General features: G+C 41.7%; 1 protein-coding gene across 2 annotated transcripts in view; it reads left to right on the forward strand.

Moving 5' to 3' along the window:
- Positions 1 to 2197: 2197 nt before the first annotated feature.
- Positions 2198 to 27496, forward strand: part of ANKRD6 (ankyrin repeat domain 6) — a 100622-nt gene continuing 75323 nt past the window's right edge. For both annotated transcript variants that reach the window (XM_072332710.1, XM_072332712.1), the window contains exons 1-2: positions 2198 to 2318; positions 2513 to 2627. The gene's annotated coding sequence lies outside the window, so the exon portion shown is untranslated. The remainder of the gene's footprint in view (positions 2319 to 2512; positions 2628 to 27496) is intronic.

Here is a 27496-nt window from a genome sequence, read left to right on the forward strand (position 1 = left end):
TTAAATGTAGAGCAGGAATGTACCCCAGTATTGTTTCTGTCTTGGGACAGCCCTCAGAGACACCAATCTGTTGAAAACACCTGATAGAAAGAGGAAGAAAGTTTCCATGTTGGTAATAAAGGCCCATCTGTCTCGTGCACTGCTGATCACATCTGCACAGGAAGGGCAGCTGGTTTCAAAGCTGACCAGGGGAAGCAGGGCTTGCCCACAGGCCTGGCTGACTGCATCAGGTTTCTTTTACACAAAGGGCTGTGAAACAGCATCAGTCACGGAGAATAATTTGGAGTAAAACACCCAATGGAGGTGTAGAAGCTCAGGTATGACAGCACTGATTACAGTGCAGTTCCCACAACACTAAAGCCAGTGACTACAGCTTCAGGTTCAGAGCCCTGTGAGTGCCAGGCTCAACTCCAGATGGGCTCCTTGGCAATATAATCCATCCTGGGCTCTGCTTGAACTTCAAGACTTGTTCTTCCTCTGTCACCTTTGCTGCCATGTTGCTCTATTCCCTCTGCATTTCACCTTTTTTTTTTTCCTTTTTCTCCTTTTTCCCCTTTTCTCTTTCCTTTTTAATCCCTTTCTTCTTTCATCCGATCATTTACTCCCAAGCCCATTGCACACAATGAAACGGTGCCATGCCTGCACTCACTGACTGCTGGCAGGGGAAAGAGGACACAGAGCTGAGTCTTTGAATGTACACTGCAAGATATTGTGTGTGATTGGACTCCAGAGTTTCTCTTCCCAACAGAAAACAAAACAAGAAGCTGGAATACAAAGCTCACTCTCTGGATGAAAGAGGTTAACGACAATTAAGCACAGGTGTAGTCCCGCTGATATCCCCGTGTTCAAGGGAGCCCACTACATCAAGGTTTGTGGGGTCATGACAGCATCTCATCCTGCTTCTTTAAAGGGGAAAACTCCCATCAGATTGCTCGTAGATCAACGCCAGGGAAACCCTTGTTCCTGCAACATCTTGTTCCTCAGTTGTACCATTGAACACAAAGTTCTCCTGCAAGAATTTCATATGTGGAACTTACTTAACACACGGCTTAACTGTTACCAGCACCAATACTTCTGTTCCCACAATAGAATTTTACACAGTATCGATAAAGTTCCCACAGAGAAGGCCTGTACTGCATATGGGAATGAGGAACCAAAGCTGTAGTGTAAGCAATCACGGCCTATTTTTGTGCATTTCAGCCATTATATCCTGATTTCAGTAACACTGCCAGACTTCGGACTAGCGCAGTAATCCTGACCAAACTATAGAGTCAGTGAATCCACAGAACGTTGAGACAGAAGAATTGGTGTGAATACTGGCACAGAACGATGAATACCATCATAAGCGTTTCATGACAAACGTAGAGACAGAAGCATTATGTTGGGATTGGTACGAACCATTCACAAGTATGTGTTCACTGCAAGTTTTAGTGCCTGTGATACTTCAACATTTGCTTCGTTCAGGACATCGTCCTCAGTAAGCCTCCTGGCAGAGGAATAGGACTTTGCACCAAAAGCCCACAGTATCCCTGCATTATGAACTGTGTTGCTCTGCTTTCTCTTTCTTTCGATCCCTCCTCTGTTACACTACTTTGCCTACTCGTACCAACCCCTTTCTCCTGCTCTGTTCAACGATGTTCCTGTCTAACTTACCTTCCTGCCAGTTTGTGAATGACCAGTTTACACACACAATTGCCCACACAGAGGTGAGGTGCACCAAAGGACCCTGCAGTGAGGAGAAGGCTGGGTGATGCAGTGCTCTGGTGCAGCAAGCTCTCCTCTGGGCTCTCAGACTTCCAGCCCAGCCCTGGAAGCCTGCTGACTGAGAGAAGAGCACCTGGCTCATCTGAGTTCGGTGCTCTAGCAGGACTTCTGCTCCTACACCTCCACGGCTACCTTGCAGAAGAGCCTGCGTTCAGGAGAGCACCTCAGGACCGCGTCCTGGTTCTGGTTCCGTACCAGGCTGCCCTTTCCCGGCCTCACGCTTCTCTCTACGACCTGCCCAGCCGCACCAGGTAGGGCTGCCAAGTAACTCGCCGCCCTCCCCGTCTCTGCACAGGAACACAGCGAGGGCACAGGGGGAAGCCGGACACCGGGGCGGCAGCGGCCCGGCAGCTCCACGCGGCGACTCCCCGAGGGCCGTCCCTCCCGTCCTCGGCTGGGCCGGGCCGGCGGGGCGCTGCCGCTGGGTGTCGCCGTCGCAGCGGGCACGGCTCGGCGGCACCACCTCCGGGGCAAGCGGGAAGGCTGGCGGCGGAGGTGGCGGGGCTCGTCCTGGGCACGGAGCGCGGCGGGGGCTGCAGCCCGGCGGTGTAGAGGTGAGGGGGCCGTGGGAAGCGCGCATATAGGGGCGTGGGCCCCGCGGGACGGGGGGCTGATGTCTGCTTGATGAAAGCGTTTCGTACCGCGGCCCCCTGGCTGGAGAGGGAGAAGCTTGGCTCGGGGGAAGGGGCGGGGTGCTGGTAGCCCGCGTCGGGTCTGGTGTAAACGCGCTCTCCTCCTAACTTCTAAGGCAGCGGCTGATGAGAAATGGAAACCTGGCTCGAAGTCGTCCTTCCTGTTGTTGACATCACCTGAAAACTTCGCCGGAGATCTCCGCGGGAGCGCTGCAAGTGTGGGGCTGCGCTGTGAGTAGGGGCCGGCTGCGGGACCCGCTATCGCAATCCTCGATAAAGTGTAGCGTGCGTGCATCGAGCCCTGCCGTACGGTGCGCGCTATAGCAGGAACGTAGACAGCTCTCTACGGTCTTATTTTTACAGCTATTAGGGTTTGTGTTTGGGATTTCTAGCGTGTGCGTGACCCAAAGGGCGCCTTGTTGACTACTGAATACCTTTCATGCTTAAGGAGAGCGCTGAGAGGTATCCGAGATGCCCCAGAGGCAGGCGGAGGGGTGGATTTCCCCCCCACCCCCCTCCCTGCCTCCTCCCAGGAGTTGCTGAATGGACTTAAAATGTCCTCCTGATGTTAAAGCAGGAACCCACTGGCAAGATCCTGGGAAGATCCTCCACTGTTCAAAGATGTAAAACATACCCAAGGCTGAACAGTTTTGTGGCACTGTCTAGGTATGGTCCGTATCACCTATTAGAGTAGGTAGATTGCATGGCTTATTCTGGAGAGTGTTATTTACCTAACTTGTTTGCTTTTGGTGTGATATGTCCAGGTGTGCAGGAAGTTTTATAACAACTTAGTTGGAGCTCGAGCCTGCCAAAATGTTTTGTAATTTTCATTCCCTGGTTACTCGGGTAACATACTGTTGCTGGAGACGTGTGATTGCATTTCCAGTCATCAGTTACAATGCAGACAAAATGACATGACATGGTGATGGTAACTTGGAACTTAGTAATAATTTCTGAGTAGAAAATACCAGTTACATTCACCGAATGTAGCAGATATACTATGGGCTAGCTGCATCATGTTTTAAACACCTGCCTTTAGATTTCAGTGGGAGATTGAGATCAGCACAGCCCACATAGATACTAAGTGCTGCATGCCTGCTTCTTCCAGCAAGGCCCATTGACCCTGGCAGGAGCGGATGGGAATCCTGTAACAGCAGCACTCACCTTAATTCTCTCCCATTAGTTTGTGTGAAAAGAAACTTCAATCAAATTCAAAAGTGACTTAGTGACAGTACTCAGCTGGGAATGGTTTTTCCTTTGGTATTCATTTGCACTGTGCTTTCAATCTCACTTGGAGACTGGCTTTGAGCACTAGGAATAAAACAATCAGTAAAGGACCGGTAGAAGTAAAGTAATGGATCTCTTGATCATGCAGGATCTTTTCTGCAAGCTTTTTGTAGAGCTTTTTTTGGGGAACAGAAATGGTGGGAGTGTTGGTTTAGTGTATGCTGATGTAGCGAACCTGCAGCACCTGGCTTAGGATCATGCCCTGTCCGAGATGGCATGTTCTGGAGTTCACGCTGTCAATCATATAATTCTCTTGCACTTGATTAGATAAATGATATCTTAATTACTTGTACTTGTAAGGTATGGGAACAGTGATTAAGCACTGAGTTGTATTTCTCCATTTATCTTTACCTTCACCTTTGCTTGACTTAGCCAGTGAGTCATTTGCCATGTAAGAAGAATCCATCCTGCCCCTTGCTCTCTAAATTTGTGTAATAGGACCGACAATATTTATATGTTTGAACAGATGACATAACAAAGAATATTTGCAAAACCTTCTAGGTTCTTAAATTGTTTACACCACCTGACAGCAGTGATTTGTTTACTTACTGTCATTAGCTCCAGACTTGCAATTCTTCTTTTTCCTCAGCAGATAGAACTTATGATAAACTCTCAGAGAACTCTTTTCTCAGTGATGCATTGGTGTAACGTGTCAGCAGAGGAAGTACTTTACTTAAAACTACAAATGAGGTGCCGTATTTCACATGCGAGATAGGCCTAGGAAGATATTTGTATGAGACATTAATGAATTGTAATTGCTTCAGGCAAAAAAGAAAAGAGAGGGTGGGTGGGAAATAAGTCATTTTAGCTCCTTGTTGCTATTATTTTCCTTAGAAATTATTCTTCTACAGAGCTTCATGTTTGGTAGAAAACCTTTTAAGCAAAACTCAGATTATCATCTGGATGGGGAATTTATATGAGGTAAAGCAGAAATAAAAGTTCACTATCTCTGGCAGCTGCAGTTGCTCTTAGTATTTAATTCTTTAGAGGTCTCTGGGTTTACTCCAGAGCATCTTAGATATTAGTGGTAGTAGATTAAAGAGATTCTTGCAGAAGTTTTTGTTTTAACTACTTTGGAGCTCAGAGGTATAATGTTTCTAAGGACTGGCAGAGGCAAAAATTACTGGTGGTGAAAAGTCCTCATCTGCTCATTATAGAATGTTATGATTGCAGTCATGGGTTATTTTCCAAAGGTGCACCACTTTGGGAAAATAAATTTGGCCACAAGTTTAATGGTAAATAAATATTTTTAAAGCAACTATGATTTTAGCGTCATGCTGGAAATTTAGTCTAGATGTTCTGTTGAAATTGAACCAAAGGCTCTTTTCATCCTAACGCTTCAATCAGAAAAAAGACTTTAATTTCTGACTATTCTAATTCAAACAAATAATGATACGTGGGCCAATTACTAAAGGCCTTACAGTAATGAATTTCTTAAAAATTTCTGTTTCAACTCCAAATTTACTTCTCACAAAAATTAAAATTCTAAGCACTATGCAGTGCTAATTAGTGTAACTTAAAACAGACAGGAATTCCAGTTACAGCTTTATTTTTTGCATGTTGTAAACAAAGCTGTGCTTGACAGGTAGTAGGTAGTAATGTGTTTTATGGTACAAGGTGTGATTATTTAGGAGCAATACAAGCAGAAATGAATTTTTATTTAAATTGCAATTTATAACTTCTCACTGATTTTAATCCATTATTTTATAATCAGAGCTCTTCAAGCTCTGATTATGCTGTAGGGCCTCTGTTTCCGACTCTTAAGTTCTTGCCCTTAAACTGTTTGTCTATTTTATCTGTATTTTTTGAGATACATTGATGGAAAAGGGTTATTAAAATTGCTGTTGTCATCAGTGCTTACCCAGCCATGAATTATGTGGGTGTAGCTTGTAAATATTTCAGTGTAAAGATTGATTCTTTAATTGATAGTGAATAAATAATTAAAAAAAACACTCAGTTATCCAGGTAGTTTTCTTATTAGCAAGTGTGTAATGAGAGGAAGCCTCACTGAGTTGTGTGTTATGACTTCTTCCTCATTTTTTTTCCTTCTCTTCTTGGCTATATTTGTTTTATCATCCAAAAAGGGTATTGGGCTTTGAAGGTAGGTGCTCAAAAGTTAGAAAGAGCTGGAATAATGGAATAATGTCTGAATTTCCTGGCTTATTTATTGCATAGCTTTCAAATGCATACATGTTGGCTGTTCTGAACATACTGCTTCTTTAGAAAACGTGGCTGGGTATGACAGTGGTGCTCTGTACTCATGTTGATCTGGCTATACAGGTGTTTTCACATAAGATATGTTATTAGGTTTTTGTTTTTTAGTGTTTGAGAAATGAAACATTAGTGTTACTTGCCTGATTAAAAGGAACCCAGAATGTTACTACTACTAGTTATGCAGTGTATTGAAAGAGGAAGCTGCCCTATAGGAGCAATGCCCTTGCGCTTGACAGGTGCCTGTTGGGTGATGTAGTTAATACTTCATGGCAGTGTGGGTTCTTACATTATCTGGGTGCACTACTACCCTCAGCGGTGTACTTCTGATGCACTGTTGTGGGCATGAGTGTACACTAGCTCATGAGATGGTACAAGGTTGTGTACAGTTATGTTGTTCCTCCACTACTTTACTTTGTTCCATATATCCTTGTCAGTGATCCCACCATGTGTTGCATGAAATTCACAGAATCAGAGAGTTGCACGGGTTGGAAGAGTCTTCAAGAGGTTGTTGAGTCTAACCCCCTGCCAAAGTAGGTGCCCTACAATAGGTTGCACGGGTAGGCATTGAGGCAGCTCTTCATATCTCCTTAGAAGGAGACTCCCCAGCCTCTCTAGGCCTCCTGTTCCAGTGATCCATCACCCTTACTGTAAAGGAGTTCTTCTGTATGTTTGTGTGAAACTTCTTCTGTTCAATTTTTAGGCCATAACTCCTTGACCTATTGCTATGCATTACTGAGAAGAGCTCAGCCTCATCCATTTACTTCTCACCTCCCTTTAGATATTTATAAACATTAACCGGATCCCTCCTCAGTCTTCTCTTCCCAGACTGAACAGACCCAAGTTACTCAGCCTTTCCTTATATTGGAGATGCTTCAGGCAAGTTTAGGGTCCTTGGAATCAACAGGAAGACTCTGAGAGCAGCAGTTAGTGTGGATGTTGCAGACGTTTGAGGGTAGAGGGTGTCAAGGCTCTGGAGTAGATACTCTTCAATTCATGAAGTCTTTCTTACCTTGTTTAAATTCCTTACTTTCCCTTTGTCTCTCCTGACTTGTGTTCCTCCACATCTAAGCACCATCTGCTCTTGTGAAGTGAGCTACTGAAGATAAGTTTTTTGGATGAGATATGTGACCTGACATAGAGGTGGACAAAAGCATTTTTATCTGTATTCCGGAAAATACATCTGGGTTTGATGGAAATTCCATGAAGATGTTCATCACTGTGTGCACATTGCAGCACGATCATTTTCTTTACCAGTCTGAGATGCTGCTTGCTTTAAGCCAAGGTTATTTTCTTTTGATTTAATTGGCATCTGCAATGTGACATCTTAACTGCTACCATCCTATTGTGCTGATCGCTTCTGAGTCAAAATCCCTTGTATTGTCTAAGACAAGTCAGCTTCGATAGTGTTCAGATAGTGCCAGCTTTGTGTTTGTTTCTTATAAAAACAAGTGACCATGTGTGGTAGTCACATGTCATCTCAGGATCTGTGAATTTTTTAACAGTGATTGCAGTGAATAATTTCAGGTATGTTTCATTAAGAGTTTGCTGTCTATGTGTGTACTATGCCTGCATAAATTGTAGCCTGCTCAGAGTCCTTTACGTGAGTAATTTTCTGTCATTTTCTTTCTGACCACTTTTGTCATTAGACTGTGTCTGCCTTCTGGAAGGATTTGGGGCAGTCAGCAGCTGTGGGATTATCCATCTGCAGGCTTTCATTGACATTATTGTTCTGGTTTAAATCCAGATGTTGAAAGAGCAGTGCTTTCTTATCCCTTTGTCTTTTTCAGGCTTTATAACAACTTCTGAATGAAGGATGTTTTTGGTCATAGTTTTTCACAGCTTCTGCATATAATCTGGTGCTCTTTTTCTGTGCTACCTCTTTTTGGTGGTTTTTTTTTTTTTTTTTTCCTCTTAATTAGTATTGGTTTTAAACCTTTACATTCTTCCATTTTCATTAATACTGTGATGCCGATCCAACCTTTGTCTAGTCCCAAGATCTACAATTTGCATGTTTGAAAGCTCAAGTTTGGACAGATTTTCTGTTGGCAGCAGTACCGCTGAAGTGCTGTCTCAATGGCACATTTTTTCATTGAACTCTACCTGATGAGTGAGTGGAAGGCAGACATCATAGCAGCTGCTGCCAACTAGCCTTTTGGGGTTTTTTTTCCCTCTTTTCAGCATCCGAAGGTGGTTAGGAAACATAATAATAAACTCTATTTTTAGACCATTAGCATCCTATCATTGTTACGTGCTGTCATATGGTGCCCTACAGGCAAATGTAAGTGTCTCACCCCAAAAATTGATGGCGTGGAAAAAGCTCTTTGGCAAGAAGTACTTAAAAGGCTTCTTTCCTCCTGTCCTGGTGTTACACTACCTGCAATATCCACTTCTTTCATGGGTTTGGATAGTCTTGGACATACTGAGTTTTAGCTTCTGGCCTTGTCAGAGTTGTGTCAGGAATTCTTTTGGAAAGGGATTGTGGAGGATAATGTCACATAGGAGGTTGTGCCCCAGCTGTAAAGCATGCTGATTTCTTCCCAAAGCGGGCAAGTTTCTTCCAGAAACAGCATCTCAGTGCTTGAATGCCCTGCATCAGTTCAACTACAGTTCAAGTCTATTGATGCAAATGGGAGATTTTAGTAAGGGTTAAGCTGAGATGTGAATTCAAAGCACAGTATTTTATTAGTGAGTAATCAGCTGCTAAGTTGGATCCTTTTGTTCACTGTAAGATTACACTTAACCAGCTTGGAGAGGCCCAGCGGTAAGAAATCCCCACCTAGCAAGCACTGGCCGAGGTTGAAATCCACTTCACTTTTTGATGCCTTGGTAGCAAATGGGGCTGCCTGTGTGTGCAGGGAGTGACAATCAGGCTTGGCAGGGCAGGGCTGGGCTGGGGTGAGGCAGGACAGCCCTTTTGGTTCCTACTAGAACAGCCTCCAAAAACTGAATTAGAATACAGTGCTTTTGTCATAACTTAGAAGAATAGACTGCACAATGCTGGCTGTTTCTCTGTGTAGCCATTCTCAGAAATCAGATTATTTCAGTCAACCTCATTTGCTGTTAGGACACGACTGTCCATCTCCAGAGATATCTTTTGGTTCTTCTAGTCCAGAAGCCAGTGACTCAGCGTGTCAACTGCCTGCAGGTTCAGCAGGGTTTTAGCTGGACACCTCAGTGACCTGTGTTATGTGGGTACATTTTATTGCAGGGAAGGATGACGTGTCTTCTCCTTAATTCCTTTTCCTAGTTTGAGATCCATGTGTCAGCAAGGAGGGCGTGTGAGCTGGAAATAGGCTAGGAGAAGAAGTTCTGTAAGGGGAAAAAGGTGAGAAGTGGCTCTGTTTTGAGCCTGACAATGGCTCATTTCACCTGATGCCTTCATGTATTCTCCAAGCTGATTTTCCTCTGCTTAATTATTTCTCAAATGGAAATTATGTCTGGCCTTTTATTGTCTCTATTATACTTCCTTATAACTCTTCTAGTTTTGCTTACTCTTCTCTCAGAAGAGGGAGTGCGAGTTGTTTACAACTTTCGGGATGCAGTTCAATATTTCACACTGTTGAATAAAGATGGTTTTGATTTCATTCTCTGCTGCAATAATTGCTACATTGCTCTGTTGACTGTGCTTTTGTAGAGTGAGCTACTAAAGAACTGAAATCTCATTTTCAAATCATTCAGAGCCCATCATTATGCATATGAACTCGAGGTGTTTCTTCCTGCCATGAATATAAGTGTATATTTAAATTGTATTGAATTTCACCTGCATTTCTACTGGCTAGTTATTGGTTGTCATTAAGTCCTTCTGTATCTCTTAGCAATCAGCACTTGCTTTTATTGTCAATAGTTTAGTATTACCAGTAAAATTTGTCACTTAACTGTTGTAATCCTTCTCTGTCACCCCGCTGGGATTCATTAGGGAGTATATTGAGCACAATGTATTCATAGTGCAGATGGCTGTGGGGCTGCATGACTAATATCCCTCCATTATGATGACGGACTACTTTTTCTTTGTTCCATTTATTTTGTGTGTCTTAGTTGTTTCTTTATGCAGATGAGGATCTTTCCTGTTATCCCATAGCTGCTTAGATTTTGTAATACTGGGTTTTATTTTTTTAAAGTAGCCTTTGATCTGAAGCCTTTGAGGGGATGGATTTCCAAAACAGAACTAAATAAATAGTAAAGCGGATGTTGTTCCAACTGCTCATCTTCACAAGCTGCAGTGGAGCTTTCAGCCTTCAGTGCCTGGTTCTTGCTCTTACCGTGCTGGATGAGGTGCAGGTGAAAGCAGAGAGGAGGTGAATTTCTCTAAGTGCAGCGGGAGAACTGCTTGACACTGGAATGTAGCATGTCCATTGAGGCTGTTTTTACTGTATGTATTTGGAGGCTAGACACAATTTGCCATGGCTTGAGGACAGCTTTACATCAGTGATGCAAACTCACTGCAAATATGAATTATCATGGAGTAGCTGAGTTGGAGGGGACCTTTAAAGGTCGTCTTGGCCAACTCCCCTGCAGTGAACAGGGACACCCACAGCTAGATCAGGTTGTTCAGAGTCCAGTTCATCCTGACCTTGGATGTCAGCACGGGTGGAGCATCCACTACCTCTCTGAGCAAACTTACTACCTTCATAGTAAAGAATGAACAAACAAAACCACCTTTTTTTTCTTATCTTTGATCTAAATCTCTCTTCTTTCAGTTTGAAACCATTTTAAACCATTAACTTCAGACATTTTTCTTGTGTCCAACCAATCAGCATTCAATTGTAACTAGTCTACGTTGCAAACACATCCCAGCTTACTTTGCTTGAGTATGCTATTTTGAGATTAAATCTTAGTCAAAATTAAATTCCGTTCCAAGTTCCCTGGGTGAGATTGTTTGACAGATCTCAAATGTAAATTCTTTAGAGTAAATCATCACTAATCCTTGTTTCTCCTTACTTATCAGATCAGGTTGACCATTTTCATATGCAGGCCTCCCCTGCTTGCTCAGAAGATATCCAGTCTTGTCCTCAATGAGGATTTTGCACTTTGTTTATTTGAAAGTAAGATGGGGACCTAGCGTAAAAATGTGGATGGCAACATTAAAAACATCAGTGTGAATACATGCATCATATAGCGTGCAACGCCAGTAAATCGGCACTGAATGGGTATTTTCAATCTCAGGTACACAGTCGTTGAGAGACTTTCTTTAACTGAAAAGAAACTATTTTTAAAACAGAGTTCCCAGGTTCATTTTGCGCTTACAGGAGTAGCTTCAAACAAAAACAAACAAAAAAAAACCCCAGACTTTTTTTTCTAGCTTCTCCCAGTTCCTTCTATTCTGTCCACCAACACGTGTGCTTGAGAAGTCTGAAATCAGATTTCTGGCTTCTGCACTCCATTACTCTTTCAGATAATCTATCCTTTAATGTCTAGCAACTGCAGACAGACAAATGAGGATGCTGCAGCTTCAGTTATTTGAATTATGTCAAGTTTTTCTTCTTTTTGTTTTTAATCCTCAAAGTGGAGTACTTGGCGTGGAACTATAAGCATATTTTATTCAAAATCTGGCATCTAGAATTTAGATGCCTGTATTTCTAGCTGTTAATAATTGTTTCTGAAATACTGTATTACTATGAATTTACTTACCTACCCTATGTGATTTTGCACATCCAACGAGTGTCTGAGTGTAATTACATGGGATGAGCTCGTTATGGCAGCTCCCAGACAAATAAAGAAAACAGGTAGTGGTGTGTCTGTAGAACCGGGCACACTAATATCAAAAACAAAAGAAACCCACAACATTTTAAATGTTCATTTTTTTTCCCTCCATCTCATGATTTGAAATGAAGAACCTCTTCTCTTGACTAAGCTGAAGCCAAGTGTTGTATGAATTGTAATGTTTCAAGGTATAAAGCCTATTTAACCTGGGAACTAATAGTGTCACTGAAATGGAAATCTTTGCACCTTTCATGTCTCCATAGTGTTCATAAAATACTTCTTTACTTTGGTGAAAAAAAATCTCTGAATTCGCTTTTCTCATAAGCTAAGCTGGTGAGTTAGCAATGTAGATTGATAGAAATCACACAATTACAATCATAGAATGGTTTGGGTTGGAAGGGATCTTTAAGATCATGTAGTTCCAACCCCCTGCTATCAGCAGGGACACCTCCCACTAGATGAAGTTGCTCAAAGCCCCATCCAGCCTGGCCTTGAACGCTTCCAGGCAGGGGACATCCACAACCTCACTGGGCATGTGTCTCACCGCTCTCACAGTAAAGAGCTTCTTCCTAGTATCTCATCTAAATTTGCTCTCTTCCAGTTTAAAACCATTTCCCCTTGCCCTGTCACCTTATAAAAAGTCCCTCCCCAGCTTTCCTTCATGAACTGGAGGGCTGCTATAAGGTCCCCCTGGAGCCCTCTCTTCTCTAGGCTGAAGAGCCCCAGCTGCATTATGTGCTGCAGTGTTTTATATTAAGATAATGGATTCTCATCTAATTCTGTGGAGCTATTTACTGTTACTTTCTCCAAAATACTAAGGTTTTGAAACACATTAACCGTAAAGGTAGTGTCTTAGTCTGATTGTTTTCAATAAATAGAGCAGGCAGGTAACTATAGCATATCTGTGCTTTATAATTAAAAAACAAACAAACAATCCCTTAGTTTAGTAGTTCCCATGCTTTATATTTTAAAGCAATATACATGCATATTCATTCCTCTTTGCCAACCGAGCAGTTTCTCTGGTCTCTGTATCTTAAACTTGCTAGTTCTCCAAATGTACATAGTCATTCAAGAAAAACAGGGTAGTACAAAAGTGTTTGCAATGTGAAAATTAGCAGTTGTCACCACATAGCATAAAAAAAAACAAACCACCATGCCTCTAATGCTCTGTAAATGAAATTTTCAGGCCTTGCTTAATTTAAAATTAAGAATAAAACAACACCAAAGTAATTACTCTTCTTTTAACAAAAACGCATTGCTTTATACGTGCGTAATAGTATTGCCTATAGATGGGACATTATCAACCACTTGTGTATAGCACAGTTTTAGTTTACTGATGAACCCTCAGAAAGAGACCATGAAAACAAAACTTGCAACTAGACTTTACATGATTAGATAGTTTAAAGATGCATGCATATTATCAGAGGCTTTTAAAAATTAATTTAGTGCTGTATTTTGTAGTTTTGCTGTATCAGACGGAAAGCTGATTTAATCAGATCTCACTTAATCCAGTGATTATGTCCATGTGAATAATATTCAAGGAATTTGGCTCTGTGTGAAAAACATCTTCCCAGAAGGAAATGTAGTAGGCTTACACTTCAAATAGAAAATAATAACAGTAATACACACAGAAAACAAAATAAAAAACCACCACCAACAACAAAAACAAAGAAACCATGGATTGGGTTCCCCTGCCTCACTGTATGATCTTCACTGGAGTCTCATATCCCATGAAATGAAATCTGTAGCCAAGATGATACGATATTGGGCAATTTATATAATTCAGCATGCAGGTCTGCACTGCTGTTAAAACAATAGGTTTTGTTTTAAGTGTTTTAAGTGTTTTAAGGTGCAGATAGCCTGACAAAAATAACACGTGTTACAAAAGAAGCTGATATGCTTTCCTGGTGGAAAATGTTCAGTAGAAAAATACTTGTAAACTCTCTATATCGTGTTACTATAACATGAGTTGTTAATGTGATGAAGAAAATCTTAGGAATGTGATTTGCTCCCACCTGCACTGAAGTGCCAAAGTGTGTTTTTGCTCTATTAGGCCATGGTTGTGGTTTTAAGGTAAAGAAGATGCTGTATTTTTTTCCGTACCCTCTTTTCTATGCTTTGCTCTTCTTAATTGGCAGTCTGGTTGTGGCTGTTGTTTTTTTTCATTGTTTATTTTTTGCTTTCACTTAGGATTTTTTTCTGCTTTTCAGCCTTAGAGGTCCCCAATATGTACTAAGAATGAAATTGGGCTATGTTTGGAAAGTGTCTTTCATGGAACATGAAAGATGTGGGTAGTGAGCTTCATGATGGCAGGGAAGCAGAAGGCTGGAAGGAAAATCCTGCTTTGTTCTGGGAACATGTTTCAGACACATGAAGTCTCTATAACATGGACCTTCCCTTCTCTGTTATTCCATCATTCTGTAAGTTTTTACTTTATATTTCCCTTCATGATCTGAGCAGCCTTTTGGGGCAGGCAATGTGGATATTCTCCACATGGTCATGCAAGCTTGAGTAAACTGGATCCTTGTAATAGTACAAAGGGGACTCAGATATGCTGAAATTTCAAAATATTTATTAACTATAAAGCAGGTACACTGAGCTACGTGATCCTTTTCAGTTCTTGGAATAAGCCTAATGCATCTGGTTTTGGTTGTGGACAATTGGAAACGTAAGGAGATTGAAATGCGTGAAGTGGTTTTCTCCACCTCCACAGCTCCTTCCAGTGGCTGACCAAAGAGACTTGCTGGAAGGTGCCCTGACATGATGAAGGTGCAGTAGCCTTGCCTGTGTGGAAGCAGATTTTACTTTCTTCTGAGCTGTGGGAAACCTCCATAAGCACTAGGAGAGTGAGTCTCTTTTAAACCCAACCTCCTGAAATGACTTCCCAGGCAAGGGGAGCTGCTAGTTCTTTGGGTCCCCAGGGGCCTGTGTGTTTGCTGGGAAAAGTGGGGGAGCACAGGGAAGTGAGGACACTTGCGTACACATGGCACTGTCAACTCACTGTATTTGACACAGATATTTCTAGTTTCTACTTGCATTATGAACCTGTCACTTGTGTAGGGCAGAGTCTTCAGCAGGAGCTGTGATTCTGTCCTGCTAGGAGCTTCTGAAAGAAGCCATCTCTGTAGCAGAGTCTCATTAATCACCTGAAATGGCTTGTCTGTTAGTGCTGGTACTTCTTTATGCTACAAGCCTGCTGCCACAGGAGATTTTTGTTTTACCAGATTGGATATCACATTTCAGTGCAGCAGATGGCATGTGTCTGACAAATGGCCTTTGGTAGGAGTAAGTGTAGCGTGAATACACACTAAACCTTCGGTGTTTTCCTTGGTCTTTTGTAACATCACCTAAAGTACACCCTTGCGTGGTGCTCATTATAGTCACCTGATGCAAGATCCAAACTGTTGAGAAACCCGCTTTCTTCTGTTGTTTGTATACTTGTCCAACTGGCAAGACTGTTGAGAGATGCATAGCAGAGCAATGTATTTAAGGTAAGTTCTGTTTAATTCTTCTGCAGCCTGCACTGAGGGAAGTTATATCAATTGCAGTTACTTTGCATTAAAGTGCCTTGTGTCAACTGACAGCTGTTTAAAATGAATTAATTAATGGAGATCCTAATCTGCAAGATAAGTAGAACAGAAACATGCATGATGTTTATTTTGAACATGGCGTGGAGGCATTCCTAATGAATCAGATGTTGAGTGGAAAGTAACAGTGTTACTCTGCATGGCCTTACTCTACCAGAATAAATGAGGATGGCTAGGCCAGTTAAAGGGTTGGAAGAGCCCTGGGGCAGAGTTCATAAGTTGAACTCTTGATACCAGACTGGACTCCTGTGTAGGGTGGGAAGCAGCCTTCTGAAGAACTTCTGAGAATTTTGCAAATATGAAAGAGAAAAGAGATGGTGTGTCCATAGTCCACCAAGAGCTCGTTCAGTTCTGTCTGCCATGACAGTCTTGTTTGTCATGACCAGTATGGAGATTACTTAGAAACCTCACCTATACAGGTACTGCTATGTGGGGCACCTTGACTATCCATCAGAAAATACCAGAAAAGAAGAACTTTACTGCTTGCTGTGCATAAGTGTGTTTTGTGTTTTGTTTGTTTGTTTTTAATAGCATTAGAGCTTCATAGTGGTATTAAGACTACTTTCTGCAGGTACTTTATGGTGTTTTTCCTTCTGGAAGACTTTGGAGCATGTGAGTATCTGTGTGGCATCTCACTCTTCCTGTCCCTGATGGTTTGCTGGTAATGGTGAGCAGGTCGAGCCCTGAAATCTTGTTTCTCTAGGGAATCAGGTCCCCAGTTAAGTACTCAGACTTGTCAACCTTGTTGATCCTATCCTGTTTTTTAATTACTTCAGACATCTCCCTTCCACTGATGTTCTGTAACTACCTGAGGGTAAAGATAAGCTGTTCTTTTCTGCTGTTTGAAGCATTCAGTGAGAAAGGCTTCATAAAAACTTCAGACTGATTCAGGACATAAAGAACAGACAGTTATTCTCTCTCTGTAATTTGCAAGTCTCATCCATGTGTTTTGACAGACTTTCTGAAAGGTATGTTTTTCCTGTTCCATGTCAGCTCTCCTGACAGGTGTTTTTCTTCACCAAAGCAAGTTATCCACTGACTTAAAATAAATAAATAAAATAAAAAAGGTTGAGTGAACTGATATCTCAGATAGTACCTGGGAAGTTTATTTCTGAGCATAGGATCATTTCCATGCTAGTATTCTGCCTTGGCAGTTTAAGGGATAAATCCCTTTTTGGTCTCCTGCTTCTTTGCATTGCCTGTATTATCTTCTTGTTTCAATAATGAAACTTTCAGGAATTACAAAGTCACATGTAACCCTGTTGTACTTGATCATGGCGCTCACTCAGAAGTCCATTAGGCTGATGCACTGAAAACCTCAATGACAGGATGAATATATGAGTAGAGCAGAATCATGGAGTGTGAGGCTAGTTTCCCTGTTCTAAACTCACTCTGTCTATACTGACAAAAAAAAAGTGAGACAGATCTGAGCATCCTTGGATTAAATACAGTTTGTAAGGAAAATGAACTTAATACCTACTGAAATTACTGGTTTAATTGTTTGCTGTAATGAGATTGCCTTACGTTGGGTCAAATGGGGTATGTGCAGACGTGTGTGGGAGAGATACTTGAAGATACTGTCAGTGTTCACATCTTTCTCTTCTGTAAGAGTCATTCTGACCCAACAAGACCTCCTCATGGAAACATGGCAATAAATGTGTATGGACCAGCTTGTGTATTAGTTAGCTAAGCGGTCATTGAGAGGCTGACTATCTTTTCACTCAACCAAACAAAAAGATTAACACAAAATAACTGCATGTTAACATCTCTTTTGGTACTGTTTCTCCTTCAGCAGTTGAATCAGAAACAACTGAGAGTGAAGCGGTTCATGTTGTGTGGGACAATTTGGACTGGTTCTTGTTTATATGGTGAAGAAGTCACTTGCATACTGTGTGTTTTTGAGGGTTTTAGGATGTTAATTAATGCTTGGTATCTAAAGTATTTAAGCATCAAAGAGTTGGAAAGGACTGAGACCTCGGCAAACAATTCCAGCTTTGCTGATTCTAATTTGAAGGTGTAGCAAGAGTGAGTGTGTGTGAGGCAGGTCAGTGCAGCCTGAAGCCTTTTGCAGGTAGATCTTTAGGCTTCTGTCAGCAAGACTGTTCACCCATGCACTGGGGCTGTCTTCAGAAAGCAATGTCTGTTTGTATAAACAAAACTTATTCCTGGACTCACACGTTGTGACATCTGAGTCAGCAAATGTTTCATGCTGGTATATTCAGCTCAGTACATTTCGATGCAGCAAAGATCTCGTACCAAAAAACTGCTTCTGACGTTGTCATATGTTCTGTCCCACACAGCTTTCTCAAGTGTAACCCCTCCTTTCTCTCCCAGAAATCTGCAATTATATCCTTCTGTCATGTCAGCACATGTTTTCAGAGAACCTAAAGGGCATTTGTGAGAATAGGTTTAGAATTCCTGGCCTGATTTATGAAGAAAAAAATCAGAGGCAGTATTCTCTAACCTATTAAAATGTTTGCATTCTGCTTCATGGTGAGATCTACTTAACATTTGCAGATGCAAAGTGAGGAGTCAAATGCTTGCCTGTTTTGTGCATATGAGTGTAAACTCTTTGCTTAAAGGCAGTACAATTCCAAGCAGTGGAAAGGTATAGGAATAAAGGCATTTGTTCTAAATGTTGAAAGAAATTCGTACTCTCAGGACGTTCTCATTGGATGTTTCTTCTTCTGTAAGAAGTAAAAATGAATTTTTTTTGGTAACTTCTACAGTGTGGGAAGAGGAAGGTATCACGTGTTTGCTTTGAGTTCCCATTTCTCAACCCAGCTATATTAACGCAGGCATTTGTTTTATTTTTTGTTGTTGTTGTTGTTTATTTTTTGGGCAAGGATTTATGTTATAGCTGCAGAAACAAGGCATATGCAATCTTTCTGTAGTTTATGGATATAGAAAACTGCTCCAGCCCATGCTGAGGACTCAGTTTTATCTGCATCTATGTTGCCTTTCAGAAAGTGGCAAACCTGTTGTCCTTTATATTGAACCAGGCAGCAGACATCTTTTCGCACTGCTCAGTAACACCTCCCTCTCTCCTCCCTTCTTCCAAACAAAAGCAGACTCCCAACATTCCTCTCATATCCTGCAAGTATTTGTATGCTTTGGCAAGAAACTTGCTGCTTTACTCACTACTGGCCAGTCCACTTCTACTGTCCTGTATGCCTATTTCTAGTAGCACTTACTGCTGTAGTTCAAGTAGTGGAGGAGTGGATTTGTATCCTGATACAAATCCTGCAGATCATTGGTGCAGGCAATTAGCAGGAGGGAATGTGGAGGCATGGAGAGCTGCTAGATACTTGTGTGGGGTTTCTGTTTGTTTGTTTGTTTGTTTTTTCCCTGTGGCTTTTTATTTAAAAAGTAAATTAAATATACAAAACTAAGAAAAGAATTCTGTGATGCAAATCTTCAAGACTTGATCATGTATGTGGTGCTCGGTGGGAGACCTGCCTTGTGTGGCATACAGGATAAATGAAGTGGGCAGAGCTCTGGAGAGGTAGGAATGTGCTTTTGTGCAGAAGCTGTGAACTGGAACCCAAGAGCAAGTTTGCATCTTAGGAAGAGTGGTTGACTAATTCTGGTGGTTCCTGGCCTATGATTTGCTATTCAACTTTGGTGTTAGATTAACTCCTTCGGGACGAACATTTTCATTGGTTTTCTTGTTGACATTTTAAACCAATGAATTAATTTGGATCAGAATCATTTTCTGCATGTTCATTTCTTTTATTATATTCCAGGGCACTGAGTTACATCACATAGATCTGGTGGAAGAAGTGTTGTTTATATTCTTATATTTATTTCACATTTTAATAATTACTACTACAAAGGAGGTAGATGACTGGGTGCATATTTTTGTGCAATACTAATCATAGAGTCACCAAGGTTGGAAAGGACCTCCAAGGTCATTCAGCACAACAGTCCACCTATCACCAGTATTTCCCACTAAACCATGTTCCTCAGTGCATCATCAAAACGTTCCTTGAACACCTTCAGGGACAGTGACTCCACCACCTCCCTGGGCAGCCCATTCCAGTGCTTGGCCACTCTCTTGGAGAAGTATTTCCTAATATCTAACCTGAACCTCTCCTGGTACACCTTGAGGCCATTCCATCTAAGTCCTATTGCTAGTTACATGGGAGAAGAGGCCAACCCCAGTCAGTTCACCAGATTTTAATTTGGAGGTTAGACAATTGACTAATGATAGTCAGTTCACCTCAGTTTAAATCTGAAGAGCAGAACATTGACCAGATTTTGTCTTTTGTTTCTGATAACTGAGCCAGACTGTCCTCAGAAAGTGCAGATAAGGTATTCTCCACGAGGAGCCTGGCACTCTGCTACATGGATTGCTCACATGCCAGGCCCAATAGTTGATTAAGAAATTCCTTGCTGCTGCTCTGCAGACTTTGTTTCAATCTCATAATTGATTTTTGTGAGCTTTCAGTCATAGCAAGCAGGAGAAATATCCTTCTCGTTATAATGACAGTAAAACCTCCACAAATTTCTGTGTATGCTCATTCTGTAAGGACCCTTATTTAATCAACACGCATTAAGACCAGGAGGAAGCTTTGCAAGAAGAATTCTTCCTAAGAAGATGGAAATATAGATTTGTAGGCCTTGGTTTCCGTGTCTATTTATTATAAAGTCACAAATGCCTCATCAGTTCTACAAGTCTTGGTATAAAGCCACAACCATCCTTCTCTTCTGTAAGTAGCTTCTCCAAATTACTGCGTGCATCAAAGTAGAAAAAACCTTTTTGTTCACTCTAAGAGTGCAGTCTGATGGTTCTGGCAGAAATTATATTCCTTAAGGCAGGAGCAGGATTGATTTCAGATTCTTCATTTCTTCAGCCTTTGCTGCTTTCTGCTGAACTATCATTTTATTGTTTTCTTTCTTTCTTTATTTATTTTTTTTCCAGTAGCCTGAAACACATTCCAGAAATGTCTGTGCAAGGGAGAGGAATAAGAATGCCAAGGCTGCTGGTGAATAAGAGACTGTAATGAATCTTGTAAAACTGGACCTTTTCATTCAGAGAGTGAATCTCCATTACTGAGTCTTTTGTTGCCTTCTTTTGAAGTGGAAGAGAGAGGGGGAGATGTTAATTGCTGTCCTATGACACTTGCCTCTAGCCTGCCTGAATTATGGAGTGGGAGAGGAGTGGGCGAAAATGCAGAGGAAATTCATGCTATTTATTATACCTGGAGATGCATCAGTGTAATTACTTCACTTTAAAGCCACCTGGTTTAGGATATTTTAGTTTATGTTGAAAAACTGATTTTTATCTATATCGATCTGAGCTGAAAGATGATAAAGAAAACCTTCAGTTTAAAAATAATCTTTTTAAAAATTATTATTATTATTTTTAATAGACATTCAGATCCTGTTGACTCTCACTCCTGTAGAAGAAAAATTGAGAAAATGGAGCATTTTTTCAGTAGTAAACTATTTTCCAACAGTGTTGTTCTAAGATTTGTTTTGTTAATGCAGCAACTTGGGTGTTTTTGGATCGCATTTATGTTTTATTTAGGCTGTGTCAGAACTTCAGTCAGTTTATCCCTTGGCTAGTTCATAGTTAGCTACGTGACATGGACTGTGTGGTCAGGGCTGGGCAGCTGTGCTGTGTCCCAGAATGCACACCTCAGGAAAATGATCCACCACACCTGGCATAATAACAGCCAACTGTGTATTATGGCATAATAACAGCCAACTGTGTATTAATTATTACTTATTAATAAACATAGACATAGAAGCTGTCGCTTAAGAATGTGATGGGGAACTCGATGTAGTGAAGGACCCATATAAAGGAGCTGCCTAATGTTTGCTTGTGCTAGGTGTCCGTGTTTGTGAAAGCTTGCTGTTAGCACAACTGGTTCTCCTAAAACTTGTCTTGAAACTTAGTTTTCCATTAGGTATGACTTGTTGTCATGCAAATCTTTGGAGAAAAATGTTGGCAAAGTTGATATTATTAACCCAGTCATTGGAACTCCTGTGTTGTTTGACTTCAACACCTCAAGAAATAAATTCCCTTTCTTAATAGTTTAGTACTTCTTGGCCCTATAAGAAACGTATGAGCTCCTGCATTGTGCAGACGAGATGTTTCCTTCCTGTTAAGTTAGCGTGTAGTCCCATTACAGCAGACACTGCAGCCTCCTTTTGGCTGTGCTGCCAAATCTACCTGTCCATGGCTTCAGGGGCTGCCATGTCTCCACATGCTGCTGCCAGCTTTCTGTGCTGGCTGCTGCTGTGTTTGCTTGGCAGTCACTCTCCTCTGGGAGAGCTTTTCAGAGGATCCTAACCCACGGTTTGTATTAAAATTACTGGACAAAATGTCTAATTTGAGGATTAGGCTTCTTTCCACACTGTATCCGAGTTGTTTGTTGGACAGAGGGATGCATGAGAGAGTTTGCCCCTTTGTCCTTCTGAACAGTTGCAGTAGCTGAGACCCCTTCAGATCTCAGGTGGACACAGGAGGAGGAGGTGGCACTTTCGGCTCCCTTCAGACCTTGCACTGTTTTATTGTGACATAGTAGGAAGTATTCATTCAAGTCAGAAAATGCTGAATGTTGTGAAAATCATAGTGCGTAACTGGCCAAGAAAAGTCACAGCTGTAAGCTGAGCTTCCTGCTGAATGGTGAGGGGTGAGGAGGAGGGGAATTCTCTGCCCAAGCAGAAGGCATGTATGTTTGTAAGGAATGGGCTGTTGCCTGGTGTTATTGTTGCAGAACTACAGGACCTCGTTGTCCAGACTTGATCGTGTTTTATGTATGCTGCTGAGGGAACTGGGGTCGTTTAGAGAAAAGGGGGCCTGGGGAGAACTTACCTCTCTCTACTGTAACATGTTGGTCCTTAAACTAATATACTGGTCTGTATTGCTAAACCAGACTGAATTAATACAACTACTTGAATGGAGGTTGTAGCCGGGTGGGGGTTGGCCACTTCTCCCAGGTAACAGCAATAGGATGAGAAGTGATGGCCTCAAGTTGTGCCAGCGGAGGTTCAGGTTGGATATTGGGAAAAAAATTCTTCTCTAAAAGAGTGGTGAAGATTGGACTAGATGATCTTAGAATCATTAAGATTGGAAAAAAACCACTATGATTCTAAGCTAACGCTCCATGGTCGTTACCAGGTGCTTGTCATTTCCTGTTTACAGGAAAGCTGCAACTGTAGGAGTGGCTTCTCTTTTTGTCCTTTTCCAGGAAGGAGTGGCAGATTAGGGATGCCTCATCGTGTGGCACCATCTATGCAGCCTCTCACCTTCCCAGGGGTTTGGATGCGAACGGTGGTGTGAGTTCAGTCCTTGTTAACATCCTGGGGAGGAGTAACATCTGCTGCTCAGATATGGTTGGATGTGGAGCTGGGTTTCGTGTGTGGATTTGACCAACCACATAGATATGAAGTCTCATGGAGTCTCCAGAAAATCTTATTTTAGACAACTTTTTTCATGAGGAAAAATGATACAAGCAGATCTCTTGTCATATGGAGTCATCATGTTGTCCCTTTAGGAAGGAGGAAGCTAAGGTTTTACTATAGGATGTGCTTTTAGTTTGCTGGTCAGGTCGTCTGAGGGTGTAGGTTTTCCTGTTCTTTCCCTTTCACCTTCTGTTTTACATGAGGTGAGCCCAAACTGATTGCAGTGTTGTCTTTTCTGGTGGATGGACGAATAAAGCAGGATTGACCTAATGGTTGTTTCATAACTGCTTTTTGGAAGACACATCCATCATTCTGTAGGCAAACTCAATAAGTCAGACATGTTTTCTCTGTTTTTGAAAACGTGGCTTATGAAACTCATGATGTTTTTTGGAAGCAAAGGTTTTGAACACACAATGAAACACTCTAACAGAGAACACACATAGACTACAGAAAAAAAGCAGTTTAATTCTCCTGTCTTTTAAAGATTGTTTTCATTTTGGAGATTCTATCCCTAAAACATGGTTAAAATAAGTTCAGCCTCTAAGGAAGTCAAGATTTGGAAAGCTTTTCCAAAATGACTCAGCAGGATCAGCTTACCATTCTCTGAGAGAAATCTGTTTTGCTTTCGTTTTCTGTTCAGTGGTACACAGATATTTTGAAAAGGGTTATTCCAAATACTTACCTGATGAAGAGGGATTCCTCCATCACAGGATCTAACTGTATTCCTATCTGAAACCATCCTTAGGCTCATTGCTCTTGCATTTCTTCTGTCAAGAAGATTAAATGCAACATCAGTCTTGGAAGTGGATTCTTACAACATTCATAGGACTAATTATTTTTTAAAGTGATGGTACTTTCTCATAATCTAATGATATGAATGTTTATTAATATTCTCTAACCTCATTTTTGTCACAGAACAGTTGAGTTTGGAAGGGACCTCTGGAGGTCTGTGGAAGATATGTGCACTTTCAGTATTGGAACAACTCTGTTGGGGTCTAAATCCTCATACATTGTGGTGTTGTGATTGAAGGTGAGACCATTTTTGGTTCAAAAGCTTTCAAGTGTATTGCTGATCTCCAAATAGTAACACACCACTGTTGTTCTGTGTCTAGTAATTATTTCAGTTACCCTTATGTCTTTCTCCTTTCTTTGTCACCCTTGATTGAACTTTGGAGCAGTGAGTGTCTGAGGAAGGTGATGAAGCAATGATAATGTAACTGTTCAGAAGGAGACATTAAGGATGTCATCAAAAGGTTTACGTTGTCCTTTCAGCTCCGCGGGTGAAACTGTGAAATCTTGTCAGAGGTCAGTTGTTCCAGGAGTAATTGGACAAAATAACAAAGGCATTGCAAGATTTGATCTGAAGCTATTTGGCCAAAATTATGAGGCTAGATGACCCTGATCAAAAATCTCAAGCTAGTAAATAGTCATCTCATGATCTTTATTTAGAAAAGTGGTCAGCATTTCCATTTGTCGCCAAGCTAGACTTCAGGAAGACAGCCTCTCCTCCACCTTTTCTGTCATTACTAGATGTTGAGTTAGCAGTTTGACTACCCTGCCGATTCTGCTCCTGTCTCTCCTTTCTCCATGATAAATCAATGGCTTCTCTTTTCTCCATGGTAAATCTATGGCCTGCTTGTGCCTGAAGCTGCGTAGTTCTCAGGTCTCTGCTTATATTCACTCCTGTCTCACACTGGTTGCCTTACTATCTGTCAGATCTCTGATGGACGTACTGTTAGGAATATAAGCCCTTGATGATTTGTAAGGGTTTATGGTGACCTTGCCAAGCTGTGGGCTTGGTCTGTGTATCAGATGCCAGACCAACCACTCATCTCTAAATAACACCGCTGTAGCAAATGCAGACTAGTAGTACAGTTATCCAGACTGAAATGACAGCACATCCAGTTCGTTTTTGGGAGTACATGGGATTTTAGGATGAGTGGAGTCAGTATTCCCAGTTTCCGATCTTATGTTGGAAAGGAGGCAAGATTTCTTTTCCTAATATTTTTAAGGAAAAAAAACTGTTGAAATAGTCAACCACAGAAATCTGGCAATAGGAATAGGGTGACCAGGTGAGTGCCAGCCACCTCTAGACCTACACTTTTCACATAAGAGCTTTTGACAGTTCCTATATGTTATATTTCATGTGGTTTTAATCATAGCATCCTGAAATGGGCATTTCAATCCCCTTGAGCTGGAAGGAGGATAAATTTAGGATTTCCATTCTCTTTACTTGCTCTTTAACAGAAAAGGCTGATGTAATTGTGGCTTTCCAGAAGGGTGAGGAGAAGGGGTTCCTGCTTCCAGACAGGCTGGGGCAGCTCTCTGCTCTCCCTCCATAAAGGATTTGGGGTATGCCTCCCTGCAGCTTGCGCAACTGCTGCAACCCTGCCTGGCTTTACCACCTTCAGCTGGAGCACTGGGCTTTTCCTGTTGATGCTGCACTTCCATGCGTGTTCCTGGCTCTACTTTCCTCTCTCCAGGGCCAAAGAGCTCAGTGCAGTATTTCACAAAGCCTAACTTGCTCAGAACTAGCATGAGGTGCAATCCTGTTGGGAAAAGATGCATTCATCTAGTGTGCCTGAACTCATGTGTGTACTGCTGGGGGGAAGGGTGGCTTAATGTGTGTGTGGGGGGGGAGTTGTTTTATTTATACATTTGGCTGGGTTTTTTATTCTTTTTTACTTCAGCAATGATTTTATAGCCTGACCTGTGGACTCGTGTATCTTTTTGTCTTGTATGGCAAGTTTATTTGGATCCAGCTGTTTCTGTAGTAAAAGTCTGGTTTTCCACCTGCCCTAAAGAACAACAACAACAACAAACATAGCAAACTACCGGAAGTAGAAGAGAAATGCTTTGAATCCATACAACAAGTTAAAAGAGAGCTGCAGTTCCACTGCAATCATCTCCATGGGCATATGAGAACTGAAATAAATACTGTAATAGTCTGAGTTCTTTTATAGCCCTTCAAGGCAAGCACCCTTGATTATTCACTGTTAGATGCAAATCACAAGCAATATATGTATTAAGGTTTGGGAACCATTGTGTTAGCCTTGTGTGAAAAGGTAGAAAGAGCCCTGGTAAATCTAGCATGCTAAGGGGATTCTTACAGTACCCTTTATCTGCATTACAAATGTCATAAGGTATGGCAGAAAGATTTCTGCTGAAAACAAACTGCTAAATTTCCATATTTAGCCATTGGATCAGAAGGGCATTACTCTACTGTTTTTGCTACAGTATCCCTCACAGCACTTTTTCTGTTTGTGCTTGATGCTGCTGTTCTGCTGGCTGTGGAAGGTGGGACAGGAAAGAGGGTCAATGTGTGCTGGGAAACCTCTCCTGCAAGCCCCATAGCAGGCTCTCCTTTACTGGCCTTTATAGCACCTGCTAGCTGCCTCTCTTGGCACATTTGCACAAGCATTGCTTGTGCAGAGCTTTTGGCCCTAGTCTGTGCTACCCTTTAATTAGATCCATGCAAACCCATATGTGAATTTCCTCCCATTAGGTTGACCTTGGGTGCAAACCTTTTCCCAGAGCTATTTCTGTTTCATGTACGTGCTAAAAGCATTTACTGTTAGTCAGAGTTCCTAGCTAGGTCATGGTTTGTTAAATGTAAAGCAAACAGACTAATGCTGAGCAAACTGCCTGAGGCGTTGTGTGATCTGCTCCCTGCTACCTTCAGGGACCTCTTTTCTCTTAATTGCGTAACTGTATACAAGAAGCTTAGCCTGTCTTTTTAATCTCACTTGTCAGTAAAAACAGCCATGATCAGAAATAGGAAAACCCATCTCACTTAGAAAGAAAAATACTCTTTCACTGTACATGCAGAATAGTACTGTGCGGTATAGAAATGCAGCCTGTCTGCCTAACAGAAATGAATAGGTCTGAAACTGAAATAAGTTAACTTTCATGGCGCTTCTCCACTGCTGACCACTTTCCCTAGGCAGTTTGGGGATGCCTGCTGTGTTAGAAGGCTGCATCAGACCTGAGCAGTTGTGTGCTATGAGACAGTTCAGATGCTTTTGTTCATGAGATGGGAGGAGGGCTCCAGTTTCAGACTCCCTTTTCACACCACCATAAGAGGTAGCAGCAGCTTCTGGCTCTGGATCCCAGGGAGCTGCAGCTGTGAGTTATAACAGCCTTGCCTCTTCCCTCTTGGAAGCAGTGATTGTGTCTTTCCAAGAGGGTTGGTGGGCTGAAAGGCTTCCTTACGGAGGCCGCATCTGCTCCATGCCTTTGCCTTCTGCACTCAAAGCAGGACAACTTTTGCTGGCTGCCATGCTCTGCTTTTATCACCATGTTCCTCGCTATGACAGAAAGTAGCCAAATGAGAACTTCCACCCATTCCTGGCTTCCTGAGGATAGGTGAAAATTACCCTTGAAAGCAATGACAAATGTGAGTTTGAAATGCTGACTTTATATTGCTTTTTATTTTTTAATTCCTTTCTTCTATTTCAGTTGGAATTATAGAATCGTCAAGGTTGGAAAAGGCCTTTAAGATCATCGAGTCCAACCATAGGGCAAATTAAAAATCAGTTGTATAAGAGCTTACATGATAAGGTCGTGCAGGTTAGCAACACAAATTCACTGTGTTGGAAGTGAAATGAAAAATGTAATGATGTCTTAGGAGGGTGATTCACTGACAGAGAGCAAAATAACAGACAGATTTGCTAGACTCAGGGGGATCCCAGATATAGACTGATGAATGATTTGGTTATATATATTGCACCATCATTTTTTTTTTGCCAATACAAGCAATAACAACACCAAAACCCACCCAGATGGGGACAAAACATTGTGTACAATCCTACACATAGGACCATATCTGCAGTGAACAAGTATTCTATACTAGTGTTAATCAGACAGTCAGTTTGATGGCTGGAGATTTGCTGCTGT

Source organism: Excalfactoria chinensis, chromosome 3, assembly GCF_039878825.1.
Source record: "Excalfactoria chinensis isolate bCotChi1 chromosome 3, bCotChi1.hap2, whole genome shotgun sequence".
NCBI classification, from domain to species: domain Eukaryota; kingdom Metazoa; phylum Chordata; class Aves; order Galliformes; family Phasianidae; genus Excalfactoria; species Excalfactoria chinensis.